General features: G+C 42.7%; 1 protein-coding gene across 1 annotated transcript in view; it reads left to right on the top strand.

Annotated features, from left to right (window-relative positions):
- Positions 1 to 18447, top strand: part of LOC129701888 (dihydropyrimidinase-related protein 3-like) — a 202377-nt gene that overhangs the window by 92194 nt on the left and 91736 nt on the right. The window lies entirely within an intron of this gene.

Genomic DNA, 18447 nt, shown 5'->3' with positions numbered 1-18447 from the left:
CTATGCAATGATAACTCTTGATGAAGTAATTCATTGGCTGGGAAGCACTTTGAGATGATCTCAACCTTATGAAAAGTAATTAAGTGCATAGTTATGTTGCATTTTATGCACCAACTAACGCATTTAGATTTTGGTTGAGTTTAGAGATACTGCGTGGAAACAGGCCCTTCGGCCCCACCGAGTCTGTGTCGAGCAGCGACTGCCCCGTACATTTGCACTACCCTACGCACACTAGGGACAATTTGTGAGAAAACCCACTTGGGTCACGGGGAGCTCGTACAAACTCCGTACAGACAGCACCCATAGTCGGGATCGAACCCAGGTCTCGGGCGATGCAACTTTTATGGAGTTCTTTGGCAATACTGAAATATTTAGCTTGTGTGGTATTTGGTGTACAAAGAGGGAAATTGCATAGGCTTTTGCAAAATACATGGCTGGTTCTCTATTTGAATTGCATCTGGTGAATGAAGTGGTGACCCAGAATCTCCTGGCAAAATGAAGCCTGGCTTGATGCTGAGCAACAAGTTCATGCATACCCAGGGCAGATCATTGAACAGTCACCTGCTCTGTTGCATTAAATCAAGTCTGGTAGATGATGGTTTTCATAATCATTTCAAATTATATATAAATTACCTTGAGGCACCTTGGGGTCAATGCAAATACCATCCACAAATTCAATTTTCTGTTGACAGCTGACCAAGCTGTACTCTGACTTGGCAAGCTGTCAACATTTTCAAACGATATGTAGATACATAGATATATGATATGGAGTTCGCATCTATGGAGCGAAGGAATAGGCGACATTTCGGGTTGAGACCCGAAAAGTCGCCTATTCCTTCGCTCCACAGATGCTGAGTCACCCGCTGAGTTTCTCCAGCTTTTTTTTTTGTCTACCTTCAATTTTTCCAGCATCTGCAGTTCTTACTTAAATCTACATTTTGTATTTTTTATAATTTGCTTACATAAAAATAAAGTTACCTACAGCTTGCCTCTCTCTTTTTCATTGAAATTAATGATGTGCCACCTTCATTGAATCAAAATTGGTGCCAGAATTGGTGACCGATTCTGCAGCATAGATGTAGGATGTTGATGCTCACTAAGTGGACTCCATGAGAAGCCCAGTGGTGGAGAGTGGTTAACCATATCTAGTGAGGACATTTGTATATTGTCATAGCGTCCTGGCCCTTGGATAAGTAAATGCCACATGGAGCTGCTAGTTGGTGGTTGTTCCACAAGCAATCAATCTCCATCTGAAATGGGTCAATGACCCAATTAGCTAATTATATTGTCACCTTTTAACCATGGTTGTTTAACTTCCACCGCCTGACGAAGACTGTGGATGGAAATGGTGGTGCTCTGAGCTGACGCAATTGGATAAATCATTTGCAGGTTCCAGATCATTAACCTTTGCAGTGAAAGCAGTCTCAGAATTTTTTTTTTATGCCAGTGGTAAATGGGTTCCTATGGGCAAGAGTAAAGGGTCATTGTGGCCAGATGAAATGAGAAGAGCAGCTTACAATGAGATCAGCTGTGAACTTAAATACAAGGTTGACACAGTTCTGGAGTAGCCCAACAAGTCAAGCAGCATCTCGAGAGTACATGGGTGCGTGACGTTTTGAGTTGGAACCCTTCTTCAATTTGAGGGGACAAAATGTCCAAATCCTAGTCCATATGCATTGTGTCCATTCCTTTGTGCATATGTTTCAGTTGATTTCTAATTCTGGCCCTCAACTTTATGGATTGAAGTGATGCACAGGGAGGAACTACTTATTCACATTGCTGGTCCAACCAAGGAAATCGATTCTTGCAGCATTTTCTGATGGTTAGGTATTTTACGGAGGCAAGGGGTGGCAGTGATGGGAATGAATTTAAAAGCTGTCACTGCCATTGAGATTTTTAAACATTTTCAGGAGAGTTAATAATTATCACTCTAACCTAGTCCTGGGTGAAAATCCTGTCTTAAATACCCACTGGTCAAAGGACATATGAATGGCACTGTAGACGAGTCAATAAACTGGTAAAACATCCCTTGATATTACTTGATCTAGTCAGTTATGCTATTATTATATGTATTTACCACAAAGATAAATAATGTGGCTGTGTATTTTATTGATGTTCTAGTGTCCTAATCAGAAAATTGGCCACTGTATTTGTCTGCAAAACAGTATTGACTGCACTTCAAACCAATATAATTGACTGTGAAGAGCTTTGGATAAACTGAGATTGTAAAATTCCCTCTATGAATGCAAGTTCTCCTTATTGGCCGTCCATTCGGTCTCCGACTTGCTCTACTCACTTTCCTGGCTTGATTGGTCCTGAACTTTATTACGATTAAGGTTATTATATTATGATAAGGGTGTCAAGGGTTATGGGGAGAAGGCGGGAGAATGGGGTGAGGAAGGAAAGATAGATCAGCCATGATTGAATAACGGAGTAGACTTGATGGGCTGAATGGCCTATTTCTGCTCCTATCACTTATGAACTCATTACCGGTAAAGGTTTTGCTTTTCAGCCACTGCTTCTGAAAATTTTACTTTTCCGCACTGATCCCTAATTTTTGACAATGTGCCAGAGCATGCAAGAAGTCACTTTCACGTGTGATTAAGCAAGATGGGCATTATGGATACCACAGTGGTGTAGAAGAACTGCATCCCTATGACCAAGACCCCGATTCAATTCAGATGTCGGGAGCAGTCGATGCAAATGTTTGCGTACTTTTCCTTTGACTGTGGTTTCTTCCTGGTGCTTCGGTTTCCACCCGTATCATGAAGACTTGCAGGTGGGTAGTTAATTGGCTTCTATAAAATGCCCTTGAGTTGTAGGTGAGAAACCAAATCTGGAGAAGTTGATAGGAATGTAGGATTATTGTAAATGGATGGTTAATGGTTGGCATGAGCTGATGCATCGTGCTGAAGGACCTGTTTTTGTGTTGCTTTTATCACTAACTTTAAACATTGAACAATATAGCACAGGAACGGGACCCTTTTGGTCTAATGTCCATGATGGCAGGTTAATCTAATCTCCTTTGCCTGCACATGATCCAGTCTCTGCCTATCTGTGTGCCTATCTAAAAGCCGCTATCATATCTACCTCCACCACCACTTCTGGCGTCATTCAAGGTAACCACCAACTCATCTACATTTATGTCCAACTCGCTTGTATATTTAACTCTGAGGAGATCTGAAAATTGGAATTGACCCAGCGATAGATTGCAATTAGTTAGTCGAATCTTCCCGCTCCCCATCCTGACTTGACTAAGGGTAAAGGGGCTGTCCCACTGTACGAGCTAATTCAAGAGTTCTCCCACGTTTCCCCTGATTCAAACTCAAAGAATTACAGTAATAGCCACTCGTAGGTACTCGGGGCTCTCGTAGACATTTTTCAACATGTTGAAAAGTCTTCACGAGCTTACCGCGTTTCCCGAGTACCTGCCGTTAGCGTTACGAGCCGCTAAGAGACGTCCCCGAGCTCCGACGTACCCGCTGCGTACATTCTACGTGCTTACCACGAGTTTAATTTTTTTTTAAACTTGGGAGAGCTCTTGAATTACCTCGTACAGTGGGAAGTGCACATTTTAAAGAAGCATGCTCTTGCCTTTCCAGGCTAAATTAAGTTTAAGCGCATTGCTCCATGCTCGCTGTCCATCCCAATGATGCAGTTAATCGACGCATACCTTAGAACTGTTCCCTTGTGGAGAGTGAACTGCACGCAACAGCAGTGTGATCCAGTTGGTGTTTGGCTGCAACACGTTTTGGCTCTGTGCCGATCCTATAATGTGGGCCGTGTAATGAGCAGTTAAGAAGGTGTTCTCGAGGGCTTCGGTTCAGGAAGCCAAAGGGCCGAATTTTACTGCCTTTGGCAGCCAAAGCAAAGCAGTCGCTGAAGGCCTGGTTTCCAAGAGTGCATGAAGCTTGACAAAGGTATCAAGGGAGCAATATAACTTTCAAGGTACCGTCACCAGTTTATTGATAAACTCCCGATGTCTGGCTTCTCCAACCATCCTTGGCGGCTTTTCAGAGCAATGAATAAGACTTCATTGTGCAGAGGAAAAGGAACTTTCATTTTATTGCATCATCTCAACCTCTGGAGGGGATGCTTCACTTGCAACCAAGAACCTTTTGGTCACTGATGTTAATTTTGGACGAGTGAATAGTTTTTCCAGATCCTGTAAGGTGGTGATGAAGTTGTATTATTGGCTGTGGTGGGGAGTATTGCCTGCAGTCACTTCTTCATCCAAATGCCCTTTTGGCCCATGCATGCTCCCAGTAGAGCTTGTTGCTTCTCCCCTGTATCCACGCAACCAATTCTTTCACATGCCAATTCACTCCTCGATTGTCAGCATGTATTGCCTTTCTGCTGACTGGATAGAACGCAACAACAGCTTTTCACTGTACCTTAGTACAAGTAACAATAAACTATAGTTCTTCTGCCAGCTGCCTACATTAAGGGGTAAATTGCAATCCCTAATTACCCAAGTAGCACTAATCTGGGATGAGGGGGGAAAGCCTTTTGGTTACCTGCAGACTCCACACAAGACAGCACCCAAGGTTAGGATCAAACTTGTATTTCTGGGGCTGTTTGAGGTGGCAGTCTATTTGATGAGATATCATGTCACCGTGCTATGATTTGTAATGGTGGTTTGCCGTCTTTCACTCCCACCTGAGAGAATGTGCTGGATCTTGATCTTATATTGGCAGGTTCATGTGGACGTTAACTGGCAGGTGGTGTGGGCCACAATTTCTGGAAGTTTTATTTTTTAAATGGAAGGGGAAGCAAGATGGCAAGAGAGTGGGAGGGGCACAGACTCTTCATTCCCTGTCCACTTCCATGGGAGTGATAATAATTTCCATTCTAGATCAAAGCATTACTTTCACTTTCTCACCCCCTCCTGCAGTTTGAAAGCAACAGAGAATCTGTTCTATGGGCAGAACTTGGTTTTTCACGAGGCTAGCATGTGACAGATCTTAAAGATTGATTTGTATTTGTGGCATATGAATTATAAACAGAATCTCCCTTGAAGTGGCTTCTGACTTCCAAGAATGAATTGGTAACTGTATCTATAAATTATTTAAGGAAAAAATGAAGTTTTAGTTGCAATCCTCAACAGTTTTTCATTTATGGAGCTGCAATGCCCTCCATGTTTTGGACAAAGACCCATCATTTATTTATTTGCCTCTACTCCACATTTTGAGATTTGTAATAGAAAAAAAAAATCACAAGTGGTTAAAGTGCACATTGTCAGATTGTAATTAACGCCATTTTTATACATTTTGGTTTCACCATGTAGAAATAACAGCAGTGTTTATACATACTCTTCTCCCCCCCCCCCCCCCCCCCCCCCCCCCCCCCCCCCCCCCCATTTCAGGGCACCATAATGTTTGGGACACAGCAATGCCATGTAACTGAAAGTAGTCATGTTTAGTATTTTGTTGCATGTCCTTTGCATGCAGTGACTGCTTGAAGTCTGCGATTCATGGACATCACCAGTTGCTGGATGTCTTCTCTGGTGATGCTCTGCCAGGCCTGTATCACAGCCATCTTTAGCTTATGCTTGTTTTGAGGGGCTAGTCCCCTTCAGTTTTCTCTTCAGCATATGAAAGGCATGCTCAGTTGGATTCAGATCAGGTGTTTGAACTTGAGCAGATGGGATGTGTCTATACACTTCAGAATTCATTATGCTACTACCATCAACAGTTGTATCATCAATGAAGATAAGTGATCCAGTACCTTCAGCGGCCATACATGCCCAGGCTATAACACCCCCACCACTGTTTCACAGATGAGGTGGTATGCTTTGGATATTGGGCAGTTCCTTCTTTCCTCCATACTCTGCTCTTGCCATTACTCTGATGTAAGTTAACCTTTGTCTCATCTGTCCACAAGACCTTTTTCCAGAACAGTGGTTGCTCTTTTACGTACTTCTTGGCAAACTGTAACCTGGCCATCCTATTTTTGCAGCTAACCAGTGGTTTGCATCTAAAAGTGTAGCCTCTATATTTCTATTCATGAAGTCTTCTGCGGACAGTGGTCATTGATAAATCCACACCTGATTTTCGAAGAGTGTTTCTGATCTGCTGGACAGGTGTTTGGGGATTTTTCTTTATTATAGAGGGAATTCAGCTGTGGAGGTCTGCCTTGGCCTGCCAGTCCCTTTGCGATTAGTAAGCTCACCAGTGCTCTCTTTCTTCTTAATGATGTTCCATACAGTTGATTTTGGTAAGCCTAAGGTTTGGCTGATGTCTCTAACAACTTTATTCTTGTTTCTCAGTCTCATAATGGCTTCTTTGACTTTCATTGGCACAACTTTGGTCCTCATGTTGATAAACAGCAATAAAAGTTTCCAAATGTGATGGAAAGACTGGAGGAAAGACTAGGTGCTGAGAGCTGTCTTATACCTGCATGAAGGAGGCAATTAACACCTGAGCAAATACAAACGCCTGTGAAGCCATGTGTCCCAAACATTATGGTGCCCTGAAATGGGGGGACTATGTATAAACACAGGTGTAATTTCCACATGGTGAAACCAAAATGCATAAAAAGGCATTTAATAAAATCTGAGATACACAAAATTGCTGGAGAAACTCAGCGGGTGCAGCAGCATCTATGGAGCGAAGGAAATAGGCGACGTTTCGGGCCGAAACCCTTCTTCAGACTAATGAGGTCTGATTTAATAAAATCTGACAAGGTGCACCTTAACCACAATTGATTTTTTTTTTTTTTCTATTACAAATCTCAAATTGTGTGGTACAGAGGTAAATAAATAAATGATGGGTCTTTGTCCAAAACATTATGGAGAGCACTGTAGATGCCTTTTCGCCATATTTGTGCTTGTGGTTTGTTAGTGGTTCCCTTAGAAGTAGGATTGAGGTACAAAGTTCCTCATCACTATTCTTGTGGCCTATACTTTGTTGCTAAGATGTCAGCTGCACTCATTATGTTAACACTGCCTTGCCTGATGCAACAGAAAAGGATTAAAAAGGGAAAAAAATGAACCACAAGCCAGTGCTGGAAGGCGCAGCTGGTTCCCTGGACTGCCTGTTACCTTTGCTAATTTTTAAGGTTATCTAACAATGCTCAAGATGGTTGTTAGTTTCAGTAATACGTTTCCATATTGCACAATTTGGCCCCAGTCCATAGATGTTTCAGGAAATAATCAAGAATTATAAAGCACAGAATCGGGGCCTTCAGGCCTCCAAGTCCCTGGTAACTATTACCCACCCATTTACACCAATTACTGTTTTTTCTCCCCACATTCCTATCAACTCCTCTTGGACTCTACCTCTTACCTTGGGGCAATTTACAGCAGCTGCTTGCGTTCGGGATGTGGTAGGAAACCGGAGCAACCCGGGCTGATGTGGTCACTGAGAGAATGTGCAAGCTGCAATCACACAGTTGTGGAAACTTCGTCACTGGATTTGCAAGACATCAGCTGCCTTGCACTAAGGCCTCTTCCCTCATTGCTTTGCCTCCTTGCATCTTTTCCTCTCTTCCACCCACTTGCAGCTGTACCTTGTAGGAAGGAACTGCAGATGCTAGTTTACACCAAAAATAGACACGGTATACTGGAGTAACTCAGCGGACAGGCAGCATCTTGAGAGGAATTGGTGATGTTTCGGGTCGAGACCCTTCTTCACACTGAGTCGGGGAGAGGGAGACAGAGATAAGGAAGTGTAAGGTGTGAAAACGAGGCATGAAGGGGATAAAGATTAGATAATGTAGAATAGATCATTGTTAGCTAGGAGAAGGTGACAACGAAGCACACAAGCTCTGCTGTCGCTATTTCAAGTGGCTACTTAGCCAGCCATCTCTTCAATGTTGCCAAATGTTTCTCTTCCTGACTTTGGTTTTCCTGTACGCATGTTAAATGCCTGTACTCTCAGCTTTTGCCTGATATGGTCTTTAATGCTTTGCTTTCAGAATTTTCACATAAATCACAAATGTTTTTTTTTGTGCGACCACTCCTCCTTTTGAGGTCTTCCTCTTGTAAAGCTTATTCTGCCATGTTTCCATGCCAAGAAATGTGCATGTGATGAGTTGGATTTGGATCACATTGTAAATTGCACACTGGTTTTGGGTGTGTCCTTTTCAGACTTCACTTGGCTTTGGTTCTGTCTCTCTCCAGAGACGCTGCCTGACCTGCTGAGATTTTCCAGCATTTTCTTTATTTTGTATTTCTCCAATTGTGTTTGCACTGTGGTCGGTTTGGATCTGATAATGGAGTGTTGGTGTGTCTGATTCGGGATGAAGACAACTTAAATATCTCACGGAAACAGTTATGTATATTTTTTAACCACCAAAGTGAGGGGAATTTCCTGTCATCTCAATAGGCCCAGATTATAACTGGATATGTCAAGGATGATCTGAACACATTTGTGACCAAGGCAGGGTGGTCCATACACCAAATGGCAAGTTGCAATAGATTTTAAAAAAAAAGGTATTTTACCCAAGGCTTGCAAATTCATGAAGCATGTTATTAGATTCAATTCGGGATAGGAGTCGGGTCAAAGTTAATGTTGCACATTTGGTGGAAACACTCGCCTTTTCCTCTTGAATATCTTTTATGACTGAGTCTTTGCTGTTGAATAGCATCAAGTATGTTGTGAACTGATTTAATGATAGAGTGACAGGAAATGGAGATCTGACCTAAGTAGGCTTGGCACTAGGAAGGGCAGTCATTTGGAGAGTATGCTTGTTCTTAACGGGATGTCACACAATGTTTTAAGGTCATTTGAAAAATGTTATTATTTCCAAATAGAATAGCGTTGGTACCATTGGGATGGTTTCTCCAGGCATTTTAAGCAGTTAGAGTTCTTTTCAGTAACCATTGTAGTTTTTTTCAGGTTACTTTTATTGGATTATGTTTACTTATTAGATAATCTATTCACTTAACCAAGTAAGCCATTCTCATTGGAGATTATTGCACAGACTAGGCCTAAATCAGAGAGTGGTGGCTGTGTGGAATGAGCTTCCAGTGAAGGTGGTGGAGGCAGGTTCGTTTTTATAATTTAAAAATAAATTGGATAGTTATATGGACGGGAAAGGAATGGGTGGTTATGGTCTGAACGCAGGTATATGGGACTAGGGGAGAATATGTGTTCGGCACGGACTAGAAGGGTCGAGATGGCCTGTTTCCGTGCTGTAATTGTTATATGGTTAAATGGTTAAAATGGCTGCCTTTTGCTGAGCAGATTTCAAACGTCTTAATCAGTCCAATTTGTGGAGGGGGTGGGTGTGGGGGAAACTAAGAACCAGAGATAGGTGTTGATGTTATGTCTGCAAATCCTTTGGATGGATGCTCAAGTTAAGCAATAAGTTAGCCTGCTGTGGCCATTTGTCTCACTGAACCGCATTCCCTATGTTTACTGTGTCCAATTAATTAATTCTTGCAGAAATAAGATCCCAGGGGAAAGATGCACACTCAGCGCAGCCCAATTTTTGTGTTTTTGCATTTGTCCTCGAGATGGAATGTTTGAGCGCTGGGATTTGGGTTTGAAAAACAATGCAATTGACTCATTCTGACTTGGTTGCTTTGTTCTCCAGCAGTTCCAGTGATTGGCCTCAGTCGATGATTCATGTCACTTAATTGAATTGCCATGGGTGATGTTGTTGCATCTCCCCAAAGAACGTAGATTGGAGCCACGTCATGGCTTCTAAACGAGGGTCCCTGGGGTGAAGTTCCCGCAGGAACGCTTCACTGTTGGTATCAGGTGCAAGCAGGTCTTTGTCTTAAGAGTCAAAACACAACTTTGCAATGAAAGTCTGCACATAATGATGCATGCTGGTTGTGTGCACCCATCTTCCTAATAGACATTAAAGTCATAATATATTTGGAAGCACATCAATGCAGCCTGAATTGGATGTTTAGCTGTTGAAAAACCAAGATTGATTTATGTTGACCAGAATTGGCATTGATACAAATGTAGGGCCAAGAATAGGCCACTCAAGCTGTTTCATCGTTTAATGAAATCATACCTGATTGACCCCAATATTGCATTTACATCTATCTCTTAGTAACCTTATGTTCCCTTGCCAACTCCATGGTTGGGACTTGTGGCAGTTGTGTAAAGCATGACCTGAAGCTTGGAACATATTGTAGTTTGCACATTTGCAGTTTTTTAGAAAACAACTTCCAACACAAACTGGGCAAGAAATCAAAGGAGACTCGAGGAACTGCAGATGCTGGAATCTTCAGCAAGACACAAAGTACTGGAGGAATCAAACTAGTCAGGCAAGACGTGGAACATGCAATGGACCACGACATTTTGTATTAGGGTCTTTTGTTGAGCTGAGTTGTAGGGAGACATTATTGAGACGTGAGAAAGGATATGGCCTGGAAATAATTTGTTTATGAACTTCCAAGATCAACCAATAAATCTTTAGTGGTTCTTCTAAGTTTGAATTTGTTGTATAGCTATAATGTTGCTCTAGGCTGTTGCATCATTCATAGGTTGAATACCTTCAGCAATCTAGCGTGCTCGATGGACGTTTTTGACTTTAAAGCAGGTCTTGAGAGCCTTGGTGACGATGTGGGGAAAACCAGGGTCATAGAAACGGGCTGCTCCACTTCAGGTTTTCTCCCACTTTTTTTTGCTTCTCAACAAATACTATATTGTTTAGTTTAGAGATACAATGCGGAAATGGGCTCTTCGAAGAGCTGCCAAGTAGTACGTATTTTGCACAGAAATATTATTAGAATTACGGATGTACGATTTTGCGTTAAATACGGATTTTAAATATGGAGTTCAGTTCAGTCTGAAGAAGGATCTCGACCAGAAACGTCACCCATTCCTTCTCTCCAGAGTCACTGCCTGTCCTGCTCCAGGTTTAAACAGAATGCTGTCAGTTTACCGCGTGGGAATTTAAACGAAGAGCTGTCGGCTACAGCGCTATGGATTCTAAACATAGCGCTACTGGCTGGAGTGCTATGGGCTTTAAACTTTCACAAACTGTTCAGGAAAATTCTCGTATAACGATGAGTCTTTGGAATTCTCTTTCTCAGTGGTAGTTGAGCCTTTGATTATTTTTCAGACAGTGGTAGAATTCTGGATAAGCCTAGTGGTGAAAGGTTGTCAGTGGGGTTGCAGTTACATTGGGATTGGCCTTGGTTTTACAGAACGGTGGGTGGGCTCAAGGGGGAGAGGAAGGAATAGAGGGAGGGAGGGTGAGAGGGATGCAGAGTGGGAAGGAGGGAGAGAGGAAGGAGGGAGCGAGGGAGAGAGAGAGAGGGTGACTTCCAAAATGGCTTCTACATCATCTGGTGCTAAAAGCAGGAAGCAGCCGTTCAAACAGCAATATACAAAGAGATGGCAATGAATGCATTGCTAAGTAAGGTGCGTAGAAGACATGTCAATTGGTAGCAAAGTTATGCATTCTTGTACTCTTACATGGATATGACTGCACATAAAAAAACATTTTCACCAAAATGGCACCGCGTAAAAATACTGATTTCCTCAGCAAAATACAGATTTTCAGGTACTAGAATACTGAAATGCTCTGACAAAACTTGGCAGCCCTGTCTTTGGCCCGCCGAGTCTGCACCGATCATCGATCCCCGCACATTAACACAAGTGTACAAGCCTACACATACTAGGGACAATTTACACATATCAAGCCAATTAATCTACAAACCTGCACATCTTTGGGGTGGGAGAGGAAACCGAAGATCTCGGTGAAAACCCACGTGGTCGCAGAGAATGTGCAAACTCCGTACAGACAGCACCCATAGGCGGGATCGAACCCGGATCTCTGGCGCTGCAAGCGCTGTAATGGGCCTGTGCCACTTAAGCAACTTTTTAAGCGACAGCAGGAGACTATGCAGTCACCACATGTTCGCGGGTGGTTGCCGGGGAGTCGCCTTCGTGAGGAGGTCCTGAGGAGTTCCCGCATTCTGGGAACTAGTCGCGGTCTCATTCTAGTCACTAGAATGAAGCCGCCAAGGAGAGTGGCGAGAATTCTCGTGCCGTAGGGTCACCAGGAGGTCCTAGTGGGTTGCCAGGAGGATGTAGCCGGTGCTGACAGGTGAATTTTATTGGCTCATTGGGGGGGAAAAAAACGTAAGCAGTAGTTTTCAGAACCAAGGATAACCGACCGGTAATGTTAAATGTCCGTTGAACTTCACAGCCGTGTATCTCTGGCTTCTTAAAAGTTGTCTCCACTCCTTCTCTCCCCCCCTTTTAAAGGACTTACTGCACACTGCTTAAGCTGTCTTAATTGCTGCGCCAACTTTCCTGTTCTTCGCATGGTGTGTCTATCACCTGGGCTTTGCACCATGTGAATTTCAGACAGCGCTCCCCATGCTTGCCCTGTCCCCCGCCTGTGATGTGTGTGCGTGTGTGTGTTCCACTCTGACAGTCGCCGTTCCAGTTGCCGGTTTTTTTAGGCGACTGCCAGCAACTTGACAGTGGTCAGCAGTCGCCTGAAACATTGCCTATGTGGGACAGGCCCATAAGGCAGCAACTCTATCGCTGGGCCACCTTGCCGCTGTTGTTCATGCTATTAAGTGAACAGGTGATTTGTGGCCATTGTGTCCCTTGAGCAGAAAATGTACATGATGGTACAAACAGAGGAACACTTGTCGAACTTGGTACCATTTTGTCAGAGTACATATGGAACCTAAGCTTTGGCAATGCTCCTTTGGATCGAGGTGCGGTTCATTCCCAAGAATCCAGCCATTAGATTCTGTCGTATTCTCCAGCTTGTTTCTGGAGAGTTTTCCATTCATAATTCCCAACATTGTAATTTTACTCCAGGGAAATTGCAGCCTCCTGAACTCTGGGACTGATTAGTTCTGTTGGAGGACAACAAAAGATAAATTGCCATGGCAACACATTTTTAATCAAAAAGCACACTTTTCCTAGCAACAGGGAACTCCAAAATGAGTAGCCCACAGTACACAACCCCGTACAGCACGCTGAGATTTTAGTAGGACCCTGTAGTGATAATAAATGGGCCATCCTGGCTCCAGAGTAATAATTCTTCCATATTTCTGGTGCATGGCAGATTTAGAGCTCGTAACTTTGTTTGTTCACCTTCTGACTGACATCAGAGCCATGAGGCTCACTGCAGAAATATTATTTTTGCTGTCGTAAGTCTTTAAACAGATTGGTAAAGACACTTTGGGGATTTTAAGAATCTATAAGGTCAGAGTGTCTGGTGTTGTTCTTTCCTCTCCTTCTTTGCCTCCAAGTTTCTGAAGAGCAGCCCAGCTGAATATAATGAATCCTTGTTCCTTGTATGCCAGAGGAGATGGTGAATACTGTTCAAATCTAAACAAGGGGAACCTGCTGTCAAAGGTTGTAGCAAAGCTAGGTAGTTTGCTCCTTTGTGTAGGAAGGAACTGCAGGTGCTGGTTCAAACCGAAAATAGACACAAAAAGCTGGAGTAACTCAGCGGGACAGGCAGCATCTCTGGAGAGAAGGGATGGGAGACCTTCTTTGATAAGATGCCATTTTGAATATCTTTGTATGAGCGGCTGTAACTCAACTGAATTAAAAAAAATGCTCTTCACATTGAAAGCAGACCATTAGAGTACCTTTTATCCTGCATTAACTTTTAATACAATTAAAACTTCCGAGGCTTATTGAGGTGATGTTAATCTGCTTTGATGCTTTCTGCTGATCAACCTCAACTTGAAACAAACTTTAAAGAACTTTGCAAATCTAGTTCAACAGCAATTGCATGTCCCAAAGGTTGTTTTCTTTTGTTCCATTTGGTTTCTTGATGAGATTGGTAGTCGCTCCAGCCTCAGGGCCTTGCTTTGCATAGAGAGTTCCAACGATGATCTTTTCACTTCTTACACCTTGCATTGAGTTCACTCCAGGCACGCTTCGAGCGAGCTTCCGTGTTGATGAAGATTTTCTTTTCAAGGTGTTTAGTGTTTGTTCTGTATTTTTTAGATTCTCCCAGAGTGAACATTGGATTACATTAAATGTTAGACTGCATAACCACCACTCCACTACTGTGCATCTTCTAGGGATGTTTGTACAGCAAAAGGGAAAATGATCTCCGGTATTTCTAATTCCATTTAAAAGGTGAACAATTGGACTGAACTACTTTTCTGAAAGGGCATTTAGAAAGGGCTGAGATGATAGGTGAAAGGTAATTGCCCTGTGGGGCACAAGTTTAGGGAAAGGATAGGCATGTTCCAGTTATAAGATTACAGGATATGCATTCAATCTGGTTAAAATGTTCAAGCATGTGTGGAGGTGAAGTTGATCTCCCAGGTTTAGATTTGTAGTCCGTACAGTGTGGACACAGTTCTTTTGGTCCACAGTGAATGCTGGCCATCAAGAATCTTTCAATCACGCTTTCCAGTCTATAGCCTTCTACGCCAAAGGATTTTAAGTGCTCATACGCACACTTAAATGTTGTGATCTCTTTGCCTCCATCTCCTCTGGCAATGTTTCAGATTTCATTCACCCGGATGGGGGAAAAAATCTTCCTCCAATTTCTCCAGCTCTTGCTATAAACCTACCCCTTCCAGTTGTAGACACCCGACTCAGGCCATTAATAATCAGTCTAAGCTCCACAAGCTGCACTTTTTCTTCTTATATTTCAGATTTCCAGCATTTGCGTTTCTTTATTTTCATTTATTGGTGGGTTCTGCTAGTCATCTAGAAATGCAGGTCCTAAAAGAATTCTGTTTGAAGACTGGTGTCTACCTGAAATGTCAACAATTCTTTTTCTCCAGAGATGTTGCCTGACTCGCTGAGTTACTCCAGCATTTTGTGTTTATCTTCAGTGTAAACCAGCATCTGCAGTTCCTTCCTACACTTGAACTTAAGGATATAAGTTTCACCTCCCTAAATAGAAACCTGTAGGTGCAGCAGTAGGCCATTCGAAGGGGCCATTCAATATGCATGGTATATCCAATCTTGTTAAATGCCTCTCTCCATACCCCACCCCTTGTGAACAAGGGCAGAAAACTTTTACATATATTAATGCACTCTCAATGCCCTGCAGAGAGTTCCAAATGCCCAAAAAGTGTGCATGGAAAGGATTTCCCCCTAAAAGATTTGAAGCTTTCCTGGACTTGAAGTGTGTGTCCAACCCCTTAAGATTTCAAGTTTTCTATAAGATCCCCTCTCAATCTTCTAAATTCTAGAGAGTTGACCAAGTCATCCAGTCTTTCTTCATAAGACAGTCCTGCCATCCCAGGAATCAGTCTGGTGAACCGTCTCTGCATTCCTTCTATGGCAATAATGTCCTTCCTCAGATTTGGAGACCAAAACTGTACGCAATACTCCAGGTGTGGTTTCACCAAGACCCTGTACAACTGCAGTAGTCCTGCTGCTCCTATACTCATGCCCCATTCATGTGCCTGACCTGCATCACCTCACTGGAACGAACCTAGGTCTTGGTGAGCTAAAGAAGAAAAGGGGTCCAGGTACCCTCTTGATCAATGTCTACGCACCTTGTGAACATGTCAGAAACTTGTTTAATTAGCTTCAATGCTACTGATCCCAAAGGGTGCATGGAGTCGTTTTGAAAGTCCCTTGAAGTGTAACGCAGTTCCCCCATGGGTGGCACACCCAAGAGCAGCGTATAGCTGCGTATGTCCTCTCTGCTGCGACTATGCTGCATCACCCACTCGAAGGGGTGGGAGAAGAAATCAGCATTTAAAGACTCTTGTGTAAAACTGATCCGATGCCCATGTTAACGCAATCAGCTCTTCATTCTGCCTATCCCCATCTTGAAAAGAGAATCAGCTTTGCCATCCATTTTCTCCCTCCCATGTTTTGTGCATTCTAATCTTGCTCTATTTAATCTTACCATTTCACCTTGGTTAACTGCGAACACAAACCTTTCACTATTTTTCTATATCTCCCCCAATTCTCGTTTGTGTCCATTCACTTCTATTTAGATGGTCTATTTTCCACATAATGCACTCTCACACTTTGATCACTACTTTCTGCTTTGTTTCACTCTTTTATTCCTCCTCTGATGGTCTTCATGAAAAGGGCTCGTTCCATCCTGAACTGACACCCCAACTGAGCTAAGATTGGGGATTGGAACCTGAACTTCCTTCTGGCAATAATACATCACTATTATATTGTGTAATAATTCACCCTCTAACTGCACTGGGAGGGTGTTGATATTAATGATATTCTGAGCCTTTTTCTTTGGAGTTAACTACGTTTCAGCAGCAGATGTTTGACTTTCTATTTCAATGCACTGTACTCCATACAGTTGGATGACCCAAGTATCCCCAGGTCCTTTGAGCAGGCTACTGAGAATTATGAGGGGATGTTGTCAGTAACTCTTCCAATAGCAAACATTGGATTACAAACTAGTTGCTGTGGACTCTGTCAAATCTTCTGTCCTCCACTGATTTGATGGGAGAAGTTGTTCAGACTGATAAGGGAGACAGCGATTATTGCAAACATGCAAGATCATTATCTGACACAATTACTGAGGAGGTGAGTAGTTCATAGTCATACAACTGGGAAACAAGCCCTTTGGCCCATCCAGTCCATGCTGACACTACACTGGATTCAGTAATTAACCTAGCGATCTGCATGCTCACACAATCACGGAGAAGGTGAAAACGCCGCACTGGTGGGAGTGGAGGTTGGGATTGATCCTGGGTCATTGGGACTGGGATGCAGCAGCTCTGCTAATCGTGCCACTGTGCCAGTTAATCAGTGTGTGCCATCGCTGTTAGAGTCAACCCTGCACTACTGATAGGCTTTGGCCAGGGCAGGTTAATTGGTTGTTGTCAATTGCCCCAAGTGGTGAGGGGGAGAATCTGGAGTGAATTGGTGAGAATATGGGGGAAAATAAAAAGGAGTTAATTTATAATTAGTGTAAATGTGTTTAATGGTTTGTATGGAGTCAGTGGACTGAAGGGCCTGTATTTCTTTGCTGTATTTCTGTAGAACACTGAAAGGGCAGAAAAGCAGTTTCAATTGTAACTTTCAAAAGAAAGCGACGGACGCCAGGCAGTTCTGCTATAACGTGTGTTTCCTTATATTGAATTATGAAACACAATTTGTGTTATGCGGACTCAATTGGTTATGACACAATTTTGATTGGAAACTAGAGAATTATTGAAAAGTTACTTGGGAAATTAACGAGCAGAAAAAAACTGTCTTTCAAATTAGATAGTCTGGGGAAATAATATTCCCATACAGTCTCCCGCAGTAATCAGGTATCATTGTCTCTTAAGAACACAGCCCATCAGTTTCACTGCTAGCGATTAAAATTGACAAGCAATTTGTTTTAATGACCCATGTGTAAAGATTCACTTGTGTACAATGTAACATACAACCTTTGGTATTTTTAACATGCAGTGACAAAAATATACTTAAAAGCTATGACAAAGATCCTTTAAAAAATCCTGTAGGGAAAAAGAACTGTTATTGTGTCTGAAACATTCAAGCCTCTAATCCCCACCCACATTGGTTTTTCTAACATATTCTTAGGAATACAACTAATGTGATAGAATATGTAAGAGTACAGCACAAACATAGAAAACATAGAAATTAGGTGCAGGAGTAGGCCATTCGGCCCTTCGAGCCTGCACGGCCATTCAATATGATCATGGTTGATCATCCAACTCAGTATCCCGTACCTGCCTTCTCTCCATACCCTCTGATCCCCTTAGCCACAAGGGCCACATCTAACTGCCTCTTAAATATAGCCAATGAACTGGCCTCAACTACCCTCTGTGGCAGAGAGTTCCAGAGATTCACCACTCTCTGTGTGAAAAAAGTTCTTCTCATCTCGGTTTTAAAGGATTTCCCCCTTATCCTTTAGCTGTGACCCCTTGTCCTGGACTTCCCCAACATCGGGAAACAATCTTCCTGCATCTAGCCTGTCCAACCCCTTAAGAATTTTGTAAGTTTCTATAAGATCCCCTCTCAATCTCCTAAATTCTAAAGAGAACATACAAGAACAGGCCCTTCAGCCCACAATGTTGGTGCTAAACATGATGCCAAGACCTTCACTCATCTACCTGCACAAAGCCATATCCCTTGATTCTCTGCATATCCATATGCCTATTCAAAAGTATTTTTAAATCCCACCGACATATCTGCCTTCAAACACCATCTTCTGCAACACATTCCAGGCACTTGCCACAATCTGTGTATAAAAGACAACTTGCCCTGCGCATCTCCTTTAAACTTTGTCCCCTCACCTATGCCCTCTGATAATTTTTTTTTTCCATCCTGTGAAAAAGATTCTGACTGTCTACCCTATCTATACCTCTCATAATTTTATATAAATGTTATGGCGGAACAATCTGTACCTGGGAAAAGAGAGCTCGAATACAGGGCCTCAAGAGGATTGGGACCATTTGGGTGGCGCAATGTAGGCAGAGTGGGCTAGGATGGTCCAGCACTCCACATATATTTCCCCTAAGTTGTATGACGACACCATGCTCATTCAAGCTCATAATGGGATTTACTCTTGTTTAAAATTTAAAGTAGTGAAGACTTGGAACAC

This window comes from Leucoraja erinacea, chromosome 11 (assembly GCF_028641065.1).
Source record: "Leucoraja erinacea ecotype New England chromosome 11, Leri_hhj_1, whole genome shotgun sequence".
Lineage (NCBI taxonomy): Eukaryota > Metazoa > Chordata > Chondrichthyes > Rajiformes > Rajidae > Leucoraja > Leucoraja erinaceus.
The sequence above is the reverse complement of the archived record's forward strand: the minus strand, read 5'-3'. Positions and strand labels throughout refer to the sequence as shown.